The following is a 21,158-nucleotide window of genomic DNA, read 5'->3' as shown; positions in this document are numbered from 1 at the left end:
CACTTCCCTGTTGATAGGATATATGTGTTATCCTCTAGTGTTGTATTTAGGGGTTTAAGGCCAAGTCCACCTCTTGGACCCGTTGTTTCTGGTATATAACACCCCAGACAATCTGGGTTTTTTTTTTTAAAAGGCTTTCCATTGGAAATTAGTAAGATGATAAATCTTTTATCGTTATCATTTTGCTACTTCTAAATATGTGTTATTTAATACTGTTGTATACATTAGTTAGAAGAAAAGAAAAGAGAGAATAAAAGGTTCATTTGAAAACCAAGAATACGAGGCCTATAAAGGCCCGTGTACCTGCGCAAATATTTTATTACCATTTAACATCGTTATTTTTATATTCTCAGCCCATCAGTCCTGATTATTTAATATCAATTTCGAATCTTTTGCCTTATTTTGCAGCAGCCATATATGAATGCAAGGCAGTCCGATTAAACAAGAAAAACAGGAACACGTGTATTAGTTCAATTAAAATGAAAGGAGTTAAGTGTTTGGGTGTTGTGTTATTCCCAGTTTAAGGAGGATTAGTTGTAGATAACTTTCGGATGACTTGATGGTGTAAAATTTGTTTACTTTGATGGTATATGTTACTTGAACTCTAATAAAGAGATTACACTCCGCCATTATAATCGGGTCATTTTTTACGTATTGTAGTAGATAATATATCTTATTTTTAAGATTGTAATCTCATACTTTAAGGAGGCTTACTTGTACATATCTTTTGAATAAGTAAATTTTGTATACATTAACGTTGTATATTACTTAAACTCCAAATAAAAAAAATTATTAATATATAGCATTAGTATAAATAATTTTTATACTCACGTAAACCTGCAAAGGCAACCATGTTTGAAAGCAATCAGATTTTGGAACAACTTTAATCATTATAATTAGGAAAGTCTACACTGAATCTGAATTAGTGAGTTTTCTTCTTTAAATAAGTCGAATTTATAGCAGCCGCAATTGACAGTCTTCTGATACGGTCATGCTCCATTGTTTACTAGGAACTCCACCAGCATGGACGAAAATTGAATTAATTAATAGTTGGATCCCCAATAATTAGTTGATTAAAATAAAAATGCTTACCTAATTTTCCTTCTTTAGATCAGTTGAATCATTTCACATGGGAATAAGCAAAAGTTGCTGAACAATGCATCAGTCCTGTTTGTCTAAATAAATCCAATGTCGTGCCAAAACAAAAGCCTATAAATGCAAAGCGTATCAACTTAAACTAATAACCCTCTTTTTGCCTTCTAATAAAATGCAGTTCTTCAATTTCTTTTCCCTGTTCCTTTTTGTTTCTTTCCTGTTTTTATTAATGACATACTGGAAGAATTCCAATAGCCAAACCAAAAGATTGCCTCGAGGTCCATGGAAATTACCTTTTCTTGGAAGCATGCTTCATATGATAGGTGGACTTCCTCATCATGTCCTTAGAGATTTAGCCAAAATGGTCCAATTATGCACCTTCAATTAGGTGAAGTTTCTGCAATTGTGGTTACTTCTCCTGAGATGGCGAAGGAAATACTAAAAACTCATGAACTCGCTTTTGCATCTAGGCCTAAACTTTTGGCCCTCGAGATTGTCTTGTTATAATAGGTCCGACATTGCATTTTCCCCCTATGGTGATTACTGGAGACAAATGCGTAAAATTTATGTCATGAAAGTGCTAAGTGCCAAGAATGTACGGTCATTCAGTTGGATTGGGCGCGATGAAGCTCCTCGCCTTATTGATTTTTTCCGGTCATCTTCTGGTGAGCCAGTTAATGCAACAAAAAGAATTTTCCTATTCACTAGCTCCATGATATGTAGATCAACATTTGGAAAAGTATTTAAGGAGCAAGACAAATTTCTACATTTGATTAAAAAAAAAAGTGATAGGTTTAACAAGAGGGTTTGATGTGGCTGACATATTCCCTTCCCTTAAGCTTCTCCATGTGCTAAGTGGCATAAAGGGTAAACTTATGCATGCCTACCATAAGGTAGATGAAATTGTTGAAAATGTTATAAATGAGCACAAGAAAAATCTTGCAATTGGTAAGACTAATGGTGAATTAAGAGGTGAAGATATAATTGATGTTCTACTAAGACTTATGAAAGAGGGAGGCCTTCAATTTCCAATCACCAACGACAACATAAAATTTATTATTTTTGTAAGTATTTGATGAGTTATGACATTTCATAGTTTTGACGATTTGACAAACATGCCAAGGACCAGGTCCTTGATGAGGTCCTCTGAACACTGTACATTACATGACAGTTGTAAAGTTGTGTGCACTGTTCCGTCAGGCAGTACCACAGCAGCATAGTTGTATGCATGCTAAAAGCAAAAGACCAGTGTAACGTCTCTATTGCGGTCACATGCATCTCACATGATCCTCACATGCTCTCATTTGAGTTCCTATTTAATCAACATGTTGGCATTGTTTAACCTATCACTTGAAAATCTAAAAATCCAGATCTATACAAGTGCAGCCGCCATAGTTCTCTTGGTGCCTTCAAGAACAAAGCTAAGACAAGTTTAAGGATCAGATCCCAACAATTGAAGATGTTATGAGTCCTAGACTTGTCTAGACTTTGTCTTTATGATCTCTACATTGTAAACCTACACTTCGTCAAGAAGGGTTTTGTAGGTGTTTTGGTTTTTATCAAGCTTTTGGTGTAAACACTTGGCTAGAGTTAGTCATAGTGTATTTGAGGTTCAGCTAGAGTTAGTTGAATCGGTTTGGTGTTGACTAGAGTTTGTCAAGAGTGTGCTTGTAATAGAGTTATTGTAAGAGGAGGGATTAGTGGACTAATTCCTACGTTGCAAAAGCTTATAATCTGAAATATTGATCAGTTTAGTGAAGTTGGAAATCCTATAGGGGTAGGTCGTGGTTTTTAATCCCTTGGGCAAGGAGCTTTTCATGTAAATATCTTGCCTTATTTACTTTTTGTCTTATATGTGAAACCAGTTCAGGGACCAGGTCCCTTAGACTATTTTGGTGGATTCATAGGTTCTATCAATTGGTATCAGAGCAGGTTCTTCTAAAAGGGTAACACCTAGAAATGATCTCTCGTTCTGTCTGATCTACCAAGTCTTGAGAAAGGAGAATATATCAATTGGCCACCAAGATTCAATGGACAACATTATGGATGGTGGAAGGCAAGAATGCAGGATTTCATCATGGGACAAACTCAGAGTTGTAGAACATCATCTGTGATGGTTCTTATTCTCCTATGGATAATTGTGTGACCAGTGTTCCAACAGATCCAAAGATAAAGGACGAACAAAATAATGTTGACAGGGAGGTTGTTCAGAAGGATATCTAAGCCAAAAACATACTTATTAGTAGTCTGGGATCAAGCATATTCATGAATGTGAAAGAAACATATTCATGTTTTATGCCATATTAATCCCATTTCCATGTATGTTCCATGTTACGTCCTTTCGTTTGATGTACGCATGCCATGTTTATTTTCTAAGACGAAGTGTCCCCTATGATTCGCATGAAATGATTCCTTGTTCTCAATCCTTTATGATCCGCTCATGATAATAAGCAAGATATGCCAAGGTATTCCTATCTATGTTTCAGAGCAAACAAGAGTTCCTTTCCTGTACCCTATGGTGCTTATCTCCTGAGTATTCTAGTCAGATTCGATGTATTCATGTCATACCTATGCTAGAGCTTTATGAATACCTATGTTAGAATCATATTCTTGTTATATGACTCAATTTTGTCGCATTCACACCTAGTTGCGCTTACATTCAAAGCCTAAGTCATACTCCTATCTCATATTACCGTGGTGACATACGAACGTCTATGATCAAGTCTGTAAGTGTCTAAATCCTATTTGCGCTTAGTAGTCAACCCTCATGCTGTGACAATCATGTTTTTGACATTCAGATCCCATGTTATGATATCCATGTTTACACGTATTCGTATCTCATGAAAGTTTAGCACTCATGTATTCATGTCAGCCAGTCTTCATGTATTTATGACCCACATCATGTGCCTCACGCCCAGGTAATCATGTCATGTTTGTGGCTATTTCCAGTACTCATGTCATTCGTGCCTACGGATTCTCTTCCAAACCCCATGTATGGTAATTATGTAATCATTAAGCCAATATCCGTGTGTTCAGGCTAGCTCAGTATTCATGTTAGCCATATTCAAGATTCAGTAATCACGTTATGTCACCTCATATGTATTAAGATACCCTGTGAGTTGCGTGTTGGTACTTTAGTTAGCTGGCAGGCGTTTGAGAAATGTCGTGAGGGTCTGAATTATAAAGGAACTCTTACCATAATTTTTGTAGATTCCATAGTTAGTAGCGATTCTTAATCACTAGTCATAAATCGAGGACAAATGTTTTATGATTCTCATTCATGTAGGTACTACTCAGTTTCATGTTCCCTTGTATATGTTTCTAAGTAATCACATATTCAGTTCTCATGATCCATGACCATGTTCCCACGTAACCATGTCAAGCTCTTATGTTTTATATCATGTTTCTTTGACGTTCATTTATGCAAGCTATGTCCAGTCCCAATCTTAACCACAACCCATCATTCGAGGACGAATGATCCCAAGGGGGAGATATTGTAACACCTCGTAAATCCGTACTAAACCATATTCATGACTCAGGAGGTTAGAAACCCAAGAAGGAGAGTGTTGGAATCAAAAATATGTTTCAGTTCAGAAAACTCGGCGTTACACTTCAAGGGACGGATCGTAACGTGTGTTGCCTGTCGTTCATACCGTAACGGGTAAGGCTTTGAAAAATCACCATCTCGTAACTTGGACCAAATGACGGTTCATCGTTATAGACCGTAACACGAGATATGGAGTATGTCATGTTCGTAACACAACCTCAAACTTAGACCCTCTCTGGAATTTTGACACGCGTTACGGTCCAGTATAAACGACCGTAACAGTACTTTGACTGCGACAATTAAAAGACGGGAATTCAATTTTTATTTCATAAGTCTTCATTCCTCTCAAGCCCTAACACGAAAGTTCCTCCTCTCAACTTCTCCAAGCATCAAGGTAAGCTCCTTAAGACCATCCTAAGTGAATTCCATAATTACCGATGAATTCTAAGTAGGAATTTCATGTTCTTAACATAGGATTTTCAAGAAAACCCACCTAAAAGAATCCAACACCAAGGATTAGAATTCTTTTTCCAAGTTGAGATTTTAATTTTAATTTTGGAGCATTACCAAGTATTTAAGTTTTCTATCTACGTATGGGAACATCATTGTTCTCCCCACGCATCTTCTTCCATAAAGTATGAAGCTTTACGAAAACTAGTGTTTTTAACCATGTTCATGATAACCCTAGGTCCACGCCCCATGTTATATTATGTATTAAATTGTTATAAATTCTTCATTGTGTTCTTGATACATCATTGTGATTATTGAGAATCTGTCTGTAATCAATGAAAACCCATACGTTACATTCCATGGGTTCTTACATGCAAGTTTATGAACTATTATGATATTTTCAAGAAAAGATATATAAGTTCATGCAATAATAATACCAATGATATCCATGTACATGCAAGTTATGATTTCATGATATTCCATGGGCAGCAAGTGCCACTTATTTTCCATGTTCATGTTTTTTGGAGTTGCATTAATTACCGAGAAGGCTACAAGCAGCCTGAAACTACGTAGCCATCGTAGGATGAGGATCGCTCCACCCATGCTTAGGACGATCTCTCATAATGACTGGATCCTTTCTTAATATTATTAAATCTCATGTCCCTGGCAAGGTATGAGTGTTATGCTGGTAGGACGTAAGTACCAGAGCATGTTGTCGGTTATATTTACTGCTCTCCCTACTCACGATACTTTACACATGTTATATATGTATATGTACATATGTTCATGATCATGTTTCAGTTCAGTCTCTATTATGTTATTTCCATGTCCATGTTATTTCGTTCAGTTGCTTTACATACCAGCACATTCAAAGTGTTGACGTCCCCTTTTAGTGCCCGGGGGTCTGCATTTCTCGATGTAGGTACAGATTTACAAGACGACGCATCTACTTAGTAGGACTCTACACGTATCAGCTTATTGGTGAGCCCCTATCTCATTCGGGGTTTTAGTCATTTATCTTTATTTTATTAGTTATGCATTTAAAGTTATGCTGGAGGGCCTTGTCCCAGCGAGTACGTTTTCTAGTCAAGACTCATGATTAGAGGTTTCATAGACTAGTCAATCGGTTATGCCAGATACTCAGAGTCGTGTATCCATCTTTGGCTCAATTTCTGATTTTTCTGCATTCATGATTTAAACAAGTATTTCATTAAATTATTATGACATCTCATGTTTTATAAAAGCTCATCACATTTCATGTTATATTCCGCTCATGTTATGCCTCATGGTGATTCAGCAAGCCATGTGATTCGCTTGGTCAAATGCAGTAAGGCACCGAGTGCCGTGTTTCGTCCAGGCCATATTTCGGGGCATCACAGGTAACATGAAGAGATTATATACTCTTTGTGTGAGCAAAATGTGTGAGCAAAATTGACAAGACACTCTTCCACAAATTTGAATATGTGTACCAAGTTGAAGGTTTAAACTACAAGTGTGCTAAGTGATATCAGCTGCGGGGAGTTCAATGTGACAAACCTTATGGGTAATTGACTTCTCTCAGTGATGTGAATGAAAATGTTACAGGTGCTTGAAGCAATGTCACTAGAACTGAGATATGCAAATCTCCCTCTGATGAATCAACTTATGATAAAGGCCCCGGTCCTTATGAAACCAATAGCAAATGACAACAAATTGTGTACTGAAGATAAGAAGAGTCTAACCTGTTCTTCTGCTCGTAAGAACACCCCACATTGTGTTTGGGAAAAGAAAGACAGGACTCCTGAAGATATGGTCAGGTTAATGTTGATGAAGAGTGTTATTTCCAGTATGCTATGAGTTAAGTGGGTGCTTGATCTGGACCCTACTTTAGAAGAATCTCTATGAGCTGCTTAACGGAAAAAAAGCCCAAACTTAGTTGACTAAAGAGATTTAGGCGCAAATGCTTCAGTCTCAATGATTGTGAGAAGGACTCCAAAAGGACTCAACACTGAAAGTATGAAGAATTCCTCATTGGATTTTCTTCTCATAACACATTTTTCTACAAAGAAAATCAAATCACAAAAGCAGAGGGACACAGAGTGTAAATCTGAAATGATAACTAAAGTTGAGGCTAGCAAACCAAGAATGGTGATCAAGGCTCGTAAAGGTTCATGATGGATCACATGTGGAGATACACAGTATCTCAAATGCTGAAATTCAAGTATCCAACTAAAAGCTCAAAGATCTCATCTTCTTGATGCTGAAATCACTCCTCTAGACTCTGGGATCCAAACCAGGTCTAAGGAAGAGCTTCATCTATTTAAGAAGTACAAAGTGTAGAACTTAGTCCTTAAGTACCGAGACAACTGTGGTTAGGACTAAGTTGGTGTTTTGCAATAAGCATTGATGACTTGAAAAACACCACAAGGGACAAAGAAGGACTTGTGACTCAAAGAGGCAAACCAGAAGAGGAAAGTGAATATAATGATTGTTTTTTTGTGCCGGTGGAATGGTAAGAAGAAATCAGGGTATAAATTGCCTCTGTATCCCATATGAAATCAAATGGTTCCAGATAGATGTTAAAGTGCTTCTCTCAAATGCATACTTGAAGAGTGAGGGTTGTATCAAAGCAACCTTGTAGCTGTTAAAGGTCTCGAGGCTCCTGAGTTATCACTCTAGCTTGATAAGGAGGAAAGAGAGTGTGCCAAACTCATGCACAGTAATTCTAAAGTAAGAATAGCAATTAAGGAAAATTTCTCTTTGGGATTGCAAATAGCTGCCATCAAAAGACACCTTGATCAGTCAACTGAAGTGTATCAAGAAATTTCTCAAAGGTTCAGGATAGAGGATGTTGAGACCACCGAAGTGTCAAGTGGATCGCTGTTGCGCATAATTGCTAGAAAACACAACTTTGTGTTAAGTGCTGGGTCATATGCTAAATTTTAACCAAGTTCAAAAGAGTCTCCTTTGAAGATTGCTAAGAGGGTACAGAAGTACCATAAGAGGTGGAAGGACCTGGTCTTTACTCTCCCTCTAGAGATAACATTAGCTTGGTTAGATATGCTGAAGATATTTGAACAGGATTCTTAGTGGATATGAAGAGTATTTGTGGAATGGTACATTCTGAGGGATTATTTGAAGAAAGTTTCATTTTACATGAAGGCCTGCAAGATATACCAGTTTGCACGCATCCTCATCATGGCATTAAGAAGGAAGCATCTTGAGAGAAATCAGTTGGAGTTGGGTTTGTTCAAAATCATCCAATGGCTCCTTAATGACTGGCTATGTTAAGAGAAAAGGTACAGTGCGTGAAGTGTTTTTTGGAGATATCTAACTCACTCTTATACCGTTACACGTATGTCACGACCCGACTAGGGGGCCGCGACGAGCACCCGGTGCTAGCCCATCCGGGCGCCCTCTTAACCATTACTCATGCTTACAATTAGGCGAGCCACATCATTAGACATACATTTCCTTTCACTCATCAGACTAGTCCCGTTGGACGACACTACCATTATATCATAACTGACATTTATGCCACATCAATGTACATGGGCCAACGCGGCCGACAAAATGATATACAAAACATAGGCCGACAAGGCCAGACATATCTAAACATATACACGTGACTACGAGCCTCTAAGAAGAGTATAACATATCACATGAGCGGGACAGGACCCCGCTATGCCCATAATTATATACACAAAAGAATAAGTACCCAAAAGCTACGGCTCCGAATGAAATGGAGCTCTGCTATGCAATCTCTGAATAAGCAGCTATGGATCAAGTCTGTCTCCTTGTGCACCTGCGGGCATGACGCAGCGTCCACAAACAAAAGGACGTCAGTACGAAGAATGTACTGAGTATGTAAAGCATGATCAACATCGATATATAAGCATAATGAACAACATATGAAATAGTCTAGGAGGGGAGAAAATAATATCCTCACCATTGCACTTACTTGCATTTCATAGGAAATATCCATTTATCATACGTACTCGTATACTTACATCATCATCCGTAGTCCATAATATTACTCGTACCATACTTGTGCTCGTATTCATATACATAGTCTTATCACATTCATATTCATATTATATGCATAGTCATTTCGTGTATATATGTGTATATATATATATATATAGCATTTACATATCATACCCGACCCCTCAGGTTCGGTGTTTCATACATACTTGGCCAACCAAGGCTCAAGGTTAATCATACCTGGCCCTACCAAGGCTTCAGGGTTATCCATACCATCTGCAGAGGTGTACACGCGTTTCGTAATCGTATACATACTTTATACATATTCATATACATATATCCTACCCGGCGTTATAAGCTCGGGGCATCATTATAGCCCTTCATAGGCACATATAAGTATAATAGCCCGTAGGCACCTTTAAAATCATTATCATTATTATCATCGTCATCACTATCATCATCATTATCGCTACATCTATATCTTAGGCTTACTCGTCATATGAGGAGCGTAGTACAATCATAGTACATGCTAAGGATCGTAAGCTTATGAGCTCGGAATGTCAATCATTTGAATACAACATACTCATATTGAGGAATTAGGAATTTGGCTAAGAACCATGCCTTATGAAAGAAGGGTTAGCCTTACATACCTCTTCGTCGGACTATTTTACACTTGCACGTTCCCTTCCAATGCTAGCATCTATACCTTCATTAATATCATAACAATGACCATTAGTCATTCACATCATCCGCATTATCTAGATTCCTAAATTCGCCTCTAATTTACCCACATTCATGGTTATAACACCCAACTTCGTCCATTCGTCTAAAGTGTCTAGTTCATGATCTTAGTACCATTATAATACATTCATATCAAAACACAACCACATTCGTGATTCAATTCAAACTATTCCCCAAAATGTCATTATTCATCATTCATGACTTACTTGACCATATTTTCTACAATCCATGTATTTCAACTCTTCAATACCTTAAACATTGTGTAAAAATCATGAATCTTACCTTAGAAGTTGTAGGAACAAGCCTTGGTTGATAATACTCCACTTTGAGCAAAACCCTAGTTTTTCTTCATTTGGATTTCTTGACTTGGATGATCTTTGATGATGTTCTTACTCTTGATTCACCTTGTTTTATGTTATTGATCCTCAAATATCCTTGAAAACTTGTATAGTAAATGTAGAGAGAGGTTTTAGAGAGAAGTGGTGTAATGTTGAAATGAAATAAAACAAGTGCTGGTCCTCTTATTTAATGACTTGGAAAATCTGCGCTGAGGTGAACAGTGGTCGTCCACCATGGTTTATGGCCCGTATTGCAGTTTACGGACCGTCCCTCGCGATCGTCTTTAACCATTTCCAGAACCAGAAACTTTGGCTGCTTGCATGGTGATTTACGACCATGGTTTACGGGTCGTAAATCACTTAACGGTCCGTCCTCCTGGTCGTATTCTACCATTTCTCAACTGGGCAGAAAGTTGAAACCTTGCATGGAAATTTACAACTGCCAGTTTACGGACCGTATACCAATTTACGGTCCGTATTTTGCACTTTACGACCACTGGGCAGATTTCAAATCTGCAACTTTTCGTATCTCTTAGACTTCTCATTTTAATCGTCCACATCTATTTGCATGCATTACTAGTTCATTTACATGCGCTCCAACGGGAAATTTTCCGATGTGTAACAAGGTATGCTCACATGGCAATCTCAGGACAACATAAATATTGGAGACATTGCACTCTTCAGGGTTTTTGCATAAGCTTTTATCAAAAGTGTCAAGGGACTAGGTCCCTCTGACTCGGGCTAGTAGTTTTTTCAAGCATTTATATACTTTTTAATTTTTCCTAAGTGCCATGTCATAATTAGTTCCCGCTTCTTTAAAAATGAGCCCAATCGTTTCACCTCCTCCGATCCGACCCATTCTCAAATAACTGTTTTCTCTCTCAACCAATCAGAACTTGTTCCTTCTCCATATATAAACCAAAATTCCCTCTTTCCTCTCTCACTTTACTCACTTTTCGATCAAAACCCTTTTCATTCTTGTTCAATCTCCTCTCTTTAGCATAAAATCAACCATGTCTAACCTAAATATTCATCTCCCACTGCCACTAAAGCCAACCTTACACCCTCTCCTACCATGCCATCTACTTCATTAGACTAAACGCCACCCCATCACCTCCAATATCTCAAAACTCCACTGACCAAAACCCTACCTCTTTCTCACCAAAAATATTTATTCCTGGTCCCTCTATAACTAATAAGAGCCCTACACATGGGAAAATTGTCTGCTCTTTTGTAACCCCAAACCCTTCAGAAAAACTCGATTCCTAAGGGAGTTTGACAACCTCCAAATACCTTGACCACACTGAGGAAATCGTTGATAATTTCGACGAAATGGAGGCAACGAGCAAAGGTGTGATTGAAGATGGTCCAGTAGTGGTAGAGGACATGCTAAAAAATAAAGCAAGAGTTTCAGAAGAACCAACACTGAACTCCGATAACCCGAATCCTCTGGATAGTGAAATAAGTATAGGAGAAACTTTAAATATTGATTCTGTAGTTACTGAGTGTGAGGAAAGGGAGAGTGAACCTTTAAACAAAAAATATGTAAAGAAATAATCAAAGGTTGAACCTAAAACATCTGCATGTGGGGAGGGATAGAGTAGTCCTGTAATTGCTGAAATTTTGGCTGAAAACAGAGATAAACTAGGAAAAGATGTTGAAAATATGGGGGTTAGTGATGACATTGGACAAGAATTGTTGATTGAGAGTGAAAATGTGAGAGGTTTGGATAATGTTGGTGAAAAACTTGATGACGTTGTATGAAAGGCTATGAGTGATATTGCTGAAAGAGAGACTGAGAAGGAGAATGTAGAGACTCAGGGGGAACAGGGGAGTCTCAGTGAAACGAAGGCTACGAATGAGGGACCTGGTCCCGAAGGAGAATGTTTGGATGTTGTACCCTTATCCATTTTTGTTGTTCCATGGGAAGGATCCTCAGAAAGGGAACCTGGTTTCTCAAAACCATCTGAGAAGGGAAACACAACCAAGATGAAACATGTTGCTAAGAAGAAAACCTCTTCACAACAAAGTAAGAACCACCCACTGACAGACCCAGAACCCGAGCATAACTTAACTCTACTCTTCAGTCAAGTAAAGGGAAGAGTACAAGAAAGAAGAGAAAATTGGTAAAAAAAGACTACTGAATTAAGACGATTAAGAGATGAGGAAGAAGTGGTGACTGTGCCTGAGTCACAAGAGCAAGAAGAAGAAGAGCAGGCTCCATTGGAAAGGAAAAACTCTAAAAGATAAGGAAAATCTGTAGTTGAAAAGGAGAAAACTACAATGAGTGAGGTAGAGATTGAGAAAGATGCTACTAAAGAGAACAAGAGGAAGAAAACTTCTAAGTCCCCAAAGAAAAGGAAAAACAATGAAACTGAAGAAGCAGGTTTATCCAAAAGGAGAAAGGTGAATGAAACCAAGGGACCTGGTTCTTCGAAACAAAGAAAACTGAGGAAGGAGGAAGAAAAGTTAAGACAGGAAAATCTGAAAGGATAAAAGGTGCTTCTTGGCAGGGTGTTTGATCCTGAAATGGTTGGGCACCAAGGATTAGACGAGTTGTTGGAGATTCTGAGAGCTAAACAATAGGACCATTTACTTGAAGGTCATGCGTTGGACTAAGAGAAGGAGGTAGCTGAATTCTTTATGAATTTGCAATACATGGCTGACCATACCTTGGTATGTAAGATTGGAAAGGTTGATTTTCCTATGGATGAAACTCAGTTGGGAGAGATTCTGAATGACCCAACTGAGGGAGTCAAAAAGCTTAGAAAAGACAAAGACATCAAGGCATCTGATGATTTCAAAAGCCTCATAGTTAGGATAGGAAAGCAGGTGACCACTGCTACACTCTACAAGAAGCAAATGAAACCTCAATATCAGCTTCGTTTTTAGCTTGTCAATAAAGTGGTGTTGCCCAGGACTGAGAAGAGGCGCATTGCCTCTAAGAAAGACCTGTTCCTAATGCAGATACTGGATGAAGATCGTGGACACAAGAGATGGTAGGCATGGTCTCCCCTATGGTTTCTTCTTGATAAAGGTGTTTGAGGCACTTCAAGGTTGTCACTGGCAAAGTCACCAAAGGGAGAAAGAAACAGATGTTTTCCTTGGACACACTAGAGGAGTGTGATTTTATGAAAAATAAAGGGGGTGATGGATTTACTTCAACCATTTCTAGTCTCACTGAGGTGAATGAGAAGACCTTGGCTGAGGTGGAGAGGCTGCAGGTTGAAAATACCTTGTTGAAAGCAGAAAATGCTAAGCTGAAGGTAGAGGGACCTGGTCCTAGTCGGGTGGAAGTAGCAGAGGTTGCTGAGCTGAGAGAAGACAATGCCAAGCTGAAGAAAAAAGTTAAAGAACTTCAGGAGGACCTCTTGGATACCCACAAAGCTGCAGATGCCAGGCAGGACATGATGTTCAAAGCTCTCAACCCCACCAAACCTGCAAACCCATGACTCAATCCATTTAGTTCACCATCTTATTTAAACTTTATCCTTGTTTTTCCAAATACTTCTTTTGGTCTGAATGATGACATTGGAACTATGACAACTTTATTTTGTATGTTTGTGGTAATAATTGACTGCTAAGTTCTTCTTTTTAACAATTAGTTCAAATGGCACTCTCTCTGTTTTGTGCATATGCTTATCCTTTGTATTATTTTGGTTTCTTTTGTTAGTGCTCATTCTGAGTTTGTCCAAGTGGCCTGAGTTAATATCTTTGAACTTCTTTAGGCTTGTACTAAACTTATGACTCTTTTTTATAATGCCAAAAGGGGGAAGCTTTGATGTTTGATTCCTACGTTTGATGCTCAATATGATTAACTAAATGACTACCTACTTGTTCCAACAAAAGGCTTGTTAGTTAATCATATATATGCATAGTGGCACAGTGGATGTGAATGATGTGGATGCAAATGAAAGTGAAACGTCTATAATGCTGCGATCACATCCACTAAGGGAACCTGGTCCCAAATGAGATTGATATGGTTCATGATGCTGAGGGCCACATTTTCAGGGTGAAGTAAGTCCCAAATGAAGTTGATATAGTTGGCTGAATGTTGCATAGCTATTTTGGTTACATAACAGGTGAAAATGTCAACATGAAGTTGAGGGTCCAATCTACAGGAGGAACCTGGTCCCACAGGTACAAATGAAAAATTGCATACTCTTATCCTGCTGGAGTTTACTATGAATAGGAAACCTAGTCTCAGGGGGAACATCAATTACAAGTTTGTCATCATCAAAAAGGGGGAAATTGATGAGTTATGACATTTCATAGTTTTGATGATTTGACAAACATGCCAAGAGCCAAGTCTTTGATCAGGTCCTCTGAACACTGTACATTACATGATAGTTGTAAAGCTTTGTGCACTGTTCCATCAGGCAGTATCACAGCAGCATAGTTGTATGCATGCTAAAAGCAAAAGACCAATGTACCGTCTCTATTGAGGTCACATGCATCTCACATGCTCTCATTTGAGTTCCTATTCAAACAACATGTTTGCATTGTTTAACCTATCACTTGAAAACCTAAAAATCCAGATCTATACAAGTGCAGCCGCCATAGTTCTCTTGGTGGCTTCAAGAAAAAAGCTAAGACAAGTTCAAGGATCAGATCCCAACAATGGAAGATGTTATGAGTCCTAGAGTTGTCTAGTCTTTGTCTTTATGATCTCTACATTGTAAACCTATACTTCGTCAAGAAGGATTTTGTAGGTGTTTTTGTTTTTATCAAGCTTTTGGTGTAAACACTTGGCTAGAGTTAGTCATAGTGTAGTTTAGGTTTAGCTAGAGTTAGTTGAATCAGTTTGGTGTTGACTAGAGTTAGTCAGGAGTGTGCTTGCATTAGAGTTATTGTAAGAGGAGGGATTAATGGTCCAATTCCAAGGTCGCAAAAGCTTGTAATCTGAAATATTACTCAGTTTAGTGAAGTTGGAAATCCTACTGGGGTAGGTCGTGATTTTTAATCACTTGAGTAAGGAGTTTTCCACGTAAATATCTTACCTTATTTACTTTCTATCTTATCGGTGAAACCAGTTCTAGGACCAGGTCCCTTAGACTGTTTTGGTGGATTCATAGGTTCTATCAGTATTCACTCAGTTCCAATTTATATGCCAATATCTTCCTTTTCGTCCATCCTAAAAAAGAATGATACATTTCTATATTTACTGACAATTTACCTTTAAATTTCTCATTTTACCTTTGACTTATTTTGGATCACAAATTTAGATCTTACATTATATAACTTTTTTGGTATTGGGAGATTTGATTTAGTTAGTTATCAAATAGAAATGTCTACCATGCTTTCGGAAGGAAATTAATACTCTGTATAGCATATTTGAAAAGTTCAAAACAAAAATTTTCGTCAACCACACCACAATATTGCATTTTTTTATATGGAAATAATAGCTAATATCAAGGTTAAAAGACAAATAATTAGGGTCTTGACAATTCAAAAGTTCCTTTCAGTGTAAACCAAAGAGTAACACAAGTCATGTATGAAAATGCTTTTAAAATTTTCGAGTCGATGTTAGTCAAAAAGTTTGTTCAAGACAGAATTATACAACATAACTTAATTTTGTAACTCCTCACAAATGTAGGACATGTTTTCTGCGGGAACCGAAACTTCCTCATCAACATTAGTTTGGGCCATGGTGGAACTGATGAGGAATCCAAGTGTATTTGCCAAAGCTCAAGCGGAGGTAAGAGAAACCTTCAAAAGTAGCGAAACTTTTGATGAAAATGATGTTGAGAGTTTCAAGTACCTACAATTAGTCGTCAAAGAAACTTTGATTTTAAATTTTGGAATGCAATGAGGTGGTGAGACACAGGAGACTTATGTTCCCGTTGGGGCGGCTTTTGGGTGAAGCCTCTAAAGCCTAGGCTCACTACAAGAAAGTGTATATACGACGACATTTTATAAATGTCGTATTAAGCTGATTAGATGTCGCAAATTCATTTACCGATATTTAATTTGTATTTGGATCAAATGTCGTAAATTTTAGTGTTGGGAATTTTTCGACATTTAACTAAATGTCAGAAAATTTACGACATTTATTTTGTGACATTTAGGGAAATGTCGGTAAGAAATTTTCGACATTTATTTTCTGATATTTTGGTAAATGTCGGAAAGAATTTACAACTTTTATTTTGTGACATTTAGGCAAATGTTATTTTGTGACATTTAGGCAAATGTCAGTAAGAAATTTACAACATTTTTGGTAAATGTCGGAAAGAATTTACGACATTTATTTTGCGACATATAGGTAAATGTCAATAAGAAATTTTATGACATTTATTTTCCGGCATTTACCTAAATGTCGGAAAGAATTTATGACATTTATTTTGTGACGTTTAGGCAAATGTCAGTATGAAATTTACGACATTTATTTTTGACATTTAGGTAAATGTCGATAAAATTTACTACATTTATTTTTGACATTTTAGTAAATGTCGGTAAGAAATTTACGACATTTATGAAACGCCGCTTAAAATTACTGACATTTAGATTAATGTTGTTAAAAATGTCTGACATTTACTTGTTGCATTCATAAAATGTCACATTAAATTTCAAACATTTTTATTAATGTCAAAAAATAAAAATGTCAAATGTCGTAAAAATTTATCTATATAATTTTTATTATGACACAAATACTTATATACAATTTGTACATTCTATAAATGTCAACCTCTTGTAACAAACATGAAATATATGTAAAGCAAATGAATTTTGATATTATAACGAAAGAACAAAGTAGCAATATAATAAATGTTCTGTAAAAATTAAATGATAAGAAATCAAATGATATGTTCTATTTCAAGTAAAGCTAAAATCTTACTAAATACTATAATTTCAACATGAAACCAGCTTAACTCCCAATTCGAATTAAGTTCCTTAATTTCTCGAATAAAATCTGCAACAAAGATTGATGAAATAATCAATCCACAAGTCGAGCATTTCGTTGCTAGTAATTGACCTCAATTCCTTCCAAAATTCTACACAAGAAATTCACATAAGAAAAAGAACTTTAACAATATAATAAAGAGAATTGTTTCCTCCTTAACTAGAACTAATTAGGATATCAAATATAACAAATTGGGTTTCTCTGAAGACAAGGGGAAAAAGGTATCTTGTAATTTTTCAAACTTACTCACTTCTTTTTATTTGTACCAACTGCACTAGTTCCAATCTTCTTGATCCACACCTAAGAAGAAATATTAAATTGGTTACTTTAATAGTTTACGAAATTCAAAAAAATATCACAATCTTTTAATAGCGTAAGTTTTATCAAGCCATAATTATTTATAAAGAAAAATAATTGTGAGATACATACGAATTATAACTACATAAAAGAACATACAGTTCAAGAACAAGAAATTAATACTTTCTGTTGAAATGACATTTTGATCATTGATTGAAAAAACTCTTTAAACAAAGTTGTCGATGAGAGAAGTAAAAAAAAAATACAAGAACGTAGCTATTTTATGCATCTCACGAGACAAAAAGAAACTTTGTTTAAATAATTAGGGGAAAAGCAAGCAACAACAAAAAAAAAAAAAAAAAAGGATACAAAATTTACCTTATCTTCTTGTGAACAAAAGTTGAAACTAGGGTTTGAGATGGGGAAGATGACGGCTCCTTTTTTTGTTTTCTTTTTAGTGCTTAGTCTTTGTAGGGTTTTGTCTCTCTAATCTCTTTATTAGGAAAAGGAAGCTGTGATTTAAGGGGGGAAATTAGAGGGAATTCTTTTTGTTTTTGTTTTTTGTGTTGTTAATTACACCTTCTTTTCAAATCTAAGCACAACTTTTATTTTATATATTAATTGCGTAGTCAGAGGGAAACAATTGTGCACGTTTCCCTCCTAGATTCTAATAATCCGAACAATAAAAAAAAAGTTTAGTAGAATTATTCTTAATTACATTGTAATTTGATGTAAATTAATTAAATTTATCCATTTTAGTTTATAACTTGTTAATAGTTGAACATTGTTCAAGGTTAATACTTATTTTAGAGGGGTTCATGGTTCGGTTCGGTCGATTTTTGATTCAAATAAAAAACGAAACCAATTTAGACGGACTTTTAATTATTAAAACAAAACCAAACCAAATATTATTTACATCCATCGGTTTGGTTTGATTTTTTCAATTTTAAGAAATCTAATAGTATTTTTCTCTTTCATTTTTCCCTACCATTTATAAAAGGATTTTTTATTTATTTTTCAACTTATAATCCGTTATTAACCTTTCATTGTGGTGGCTACAAATTTTCATGGATTATGGAGAAAATTTCTTAAGATCTATATATAAGCTTTTATCAAGTGAATAAAGTTTATAAGAAATATAAAAAATATAGGTAGTTGTTTCTTTGAGCAAATGAGTTTGGATTTATGATTTTCTTTTAAAAAATGAGCTTAAGGTGTAAAGTCCATTATGTGTTAGAGATAAAAAAAAATCATGGAAAAGAATACAAAGTATCTAAAATTATTTATAAAAGTTGATATATTGTAATATATATTGTATAAATAAATATATATGTATATATAATTTATCAGTTTGATTCAGTTTTTTCTTCAATTTGTTTTAATAAAATCAAACCAAATTAAATATTATCGGGTTTTAAAAATTTAAATCCAAATCAAACAAAAACCATACAAAAATTGATTTGCTTTGATTTTTGGTTTGGATCGATTTTTAACAGAACCGTGAACACATTTCACTTATTTGATATAAATTATGATATAGATCCACTTCTATATTAGTTATATTAAATTATTAATCCTTAATATAACTAATTATTATTAAATTTTTGTTATATCCCGTGTTTTTGCGCATTTGAAAAATTTGGAATAATCTTGCCTTGTAGGAAATAAGGCTATATTTTTATTTTATTCAACATATGTGTGATATTCATGAAAAATATTGATGCGGAAATACGGAGGAAGGCCAAGGGCAAATTTGAAATTTTGAAAATTAGTTTCGGGAATTACAAATAAAATCCATAAATTATTGGGCTCAAATAATAAAAGAGAATTGAGGCCCAAATTGAGAGGCTTGGCCGGCCATGCTAGCCCAAGCCCATGGAATTTATTTAATTTCCATGTGATTAAATTAGCCTTATCCATTAGAAACTTCAAGACAAATTGAGAAGGGAGAGAACAAGAGAAAGAACACCAACAAAATAAGGGCCATTCGGCCAAGATCCATAAAAATTGTCCTTAAAAATCTTGCTTCAAAAATTGTTTTCTTGTGATATTTTCACTAATTCAAGGGTCCTCTACAACGTGGTGTAGTTATTTCGGAAGATAGACCGCTCGTTCCGTCGAATTAACACTTTGGTCAAGTGAAGAAGTTGAAGAGAAAAGGTAAGAATTAATCCCTTTTAATTATGTAATGAAGGCTTGTTTATGTTGTAGTATGTAGAAATGGGTAGAATTTATAGAAATATGGAAATTTGCAAGGTGGGTGTGCAAGTGTGCATGTGGCCGAAAATGAGGTAATGGAGGGGGGAAATTAAAAATTCTATTTGTTATGTTAATTGTGTTGTAATGGCCTTGTGGAGTAAATGGAAGAATGTTAGCCAAAAATGTGTAAGAAAAGTAGTTGTTAAGTGTTGTAGGAAGATTTGTGGATTTATGGGAAATTTATATAATTATGAAAATGAATTGCTAAGGTGCAAATTATGATTGTTGTTAATGAAATTGGGAGATGAAGATGCGTTACGAATATTTATGTTGAAGATTAGAGGTTTTAGATGAATTATGATTTTGGTGGAAATTTTGGTATATTTTGTAAATATTTTGTATAATGATATGGACTACTTCCGGATTGTGTTGGAATGATTTTGATTAGTAAATGAATATGGAAAATGTTGATATTAGTTGGATAGTGTGAAGTTGGAATAGAAGTGTTACATTATGTAGAGAGGAAGAAAAAAATTATGTTAGAATGCGTTTTGTTGTGATTTTGATGATTGTTGTTATTGATGTGGTTGTTGTTGTTGATATTATGGCCGAGCAAATTCTCGGGGATGTTGAATTTATAGGGGAGATGCTTCCGAAATTTCGGTAGACAAGTATAGATTTAAACTTGAATTCTTAAAAGTTTGAAATTCATCTTTGGTAATTGTGACCAAATGTAGATTTTGGAGCAAACGGGACTTGAGTTTGGGAAACCGTAAGGAGAGCTAAAGGTACGTAAAGCTATCCCTTTCTTTCTTTTGGCATGTCCTAGATATACTAGGTTGAGATTTGAGCCTCGGAGGTTATTCTGCTCATAGAAATTCGAGTCTGAGCTTGGGTACTATTCATTCAATATAATTGAACTATAAACCTTATGTCTTGTTGGAAAACTGTTCAAACATCCATAACTTGTGCAGACGTGATAGAATCGCTTTGAAACCTTCGTGGATGACTCTATAGAGTCCAATGTTTGTAATTTATGTTCGCCACCTCGATTTGACCCAAGGTGGGCCCACTAGTCTCGAGACTTTCTTCGTTTGTCTTACTTGAGCTATTTTTGGTATGATATAAAAAGAGGACTTTTGTCTATGAATTTAAGGCTCCGTTGATTTGCTCCATAAGTTATTTGAAAGCTCCTTAATGTGAATGATACTAAATTTTCAGAAAATGGCTTATAAGGTATTTTTCGAAAGTTTTATAAATTTAAAGGCTCATATCTTTTGTATACTAATTCTGACAGACTCGATACTTCCTTTAAGCTTTCTGATCTCAATATATATATGTATATGTATTTATTAGTCGAGTCTTGGAAGTTAATTGTGTATATGCATATGGTTTCCGCACTACTCTGCTCGTGCCTATTACTATGATATCGTTCGCCGGTTCCCGGGCCGATTTTGTGATCGTGCGTACTATAACATATTCGGCAGTATGATGTGTTACGGTTCCCGAGACCTCGCCATAGGGCCGGGTTCCATTTATGGAGTTATGCTGTGATATGGCTTATGATATGTTTTGATGATATGATATGTTGTGTTCGGGGTGTACGGAGATTTGAAACCTTCTGGAG

General features: G+C 35.9%; 1 pseudogene; it reads left to right on the top strand.

Moving 5' to 3' along the window:
• Nucleotides 1-1,267: 1,267 nt before the first annotated feature.
• Nucleotides 1,268-16,023, top strand: LOC132629425 (premnaspirodiene oxygenase-like; annotated as a pseudogene).
• Nucleotides 16,024-21,158: the final 5,135 nt, after the last annotated feature.

The sequence above is a fragment of the Lycium barbarum genome, chromosome 2 (assembly GCF_019175385.1).
Source record: "Lycium barbarum isolate Lr01 chromosome 2, ASM1917538v2, whole genome shotgun sequence".
NCBI lineage: Eukaryota > Viridiplantae > Streptophyta > Magnoliopsida > Solanales > Solanaceae > Lycium > Lycium barbarum.
The sequence above is the reverse complement of the archived record's forward strand: the minus strand, read 5'-3'. Positions and strand labels throughout refer to the sequence as shown.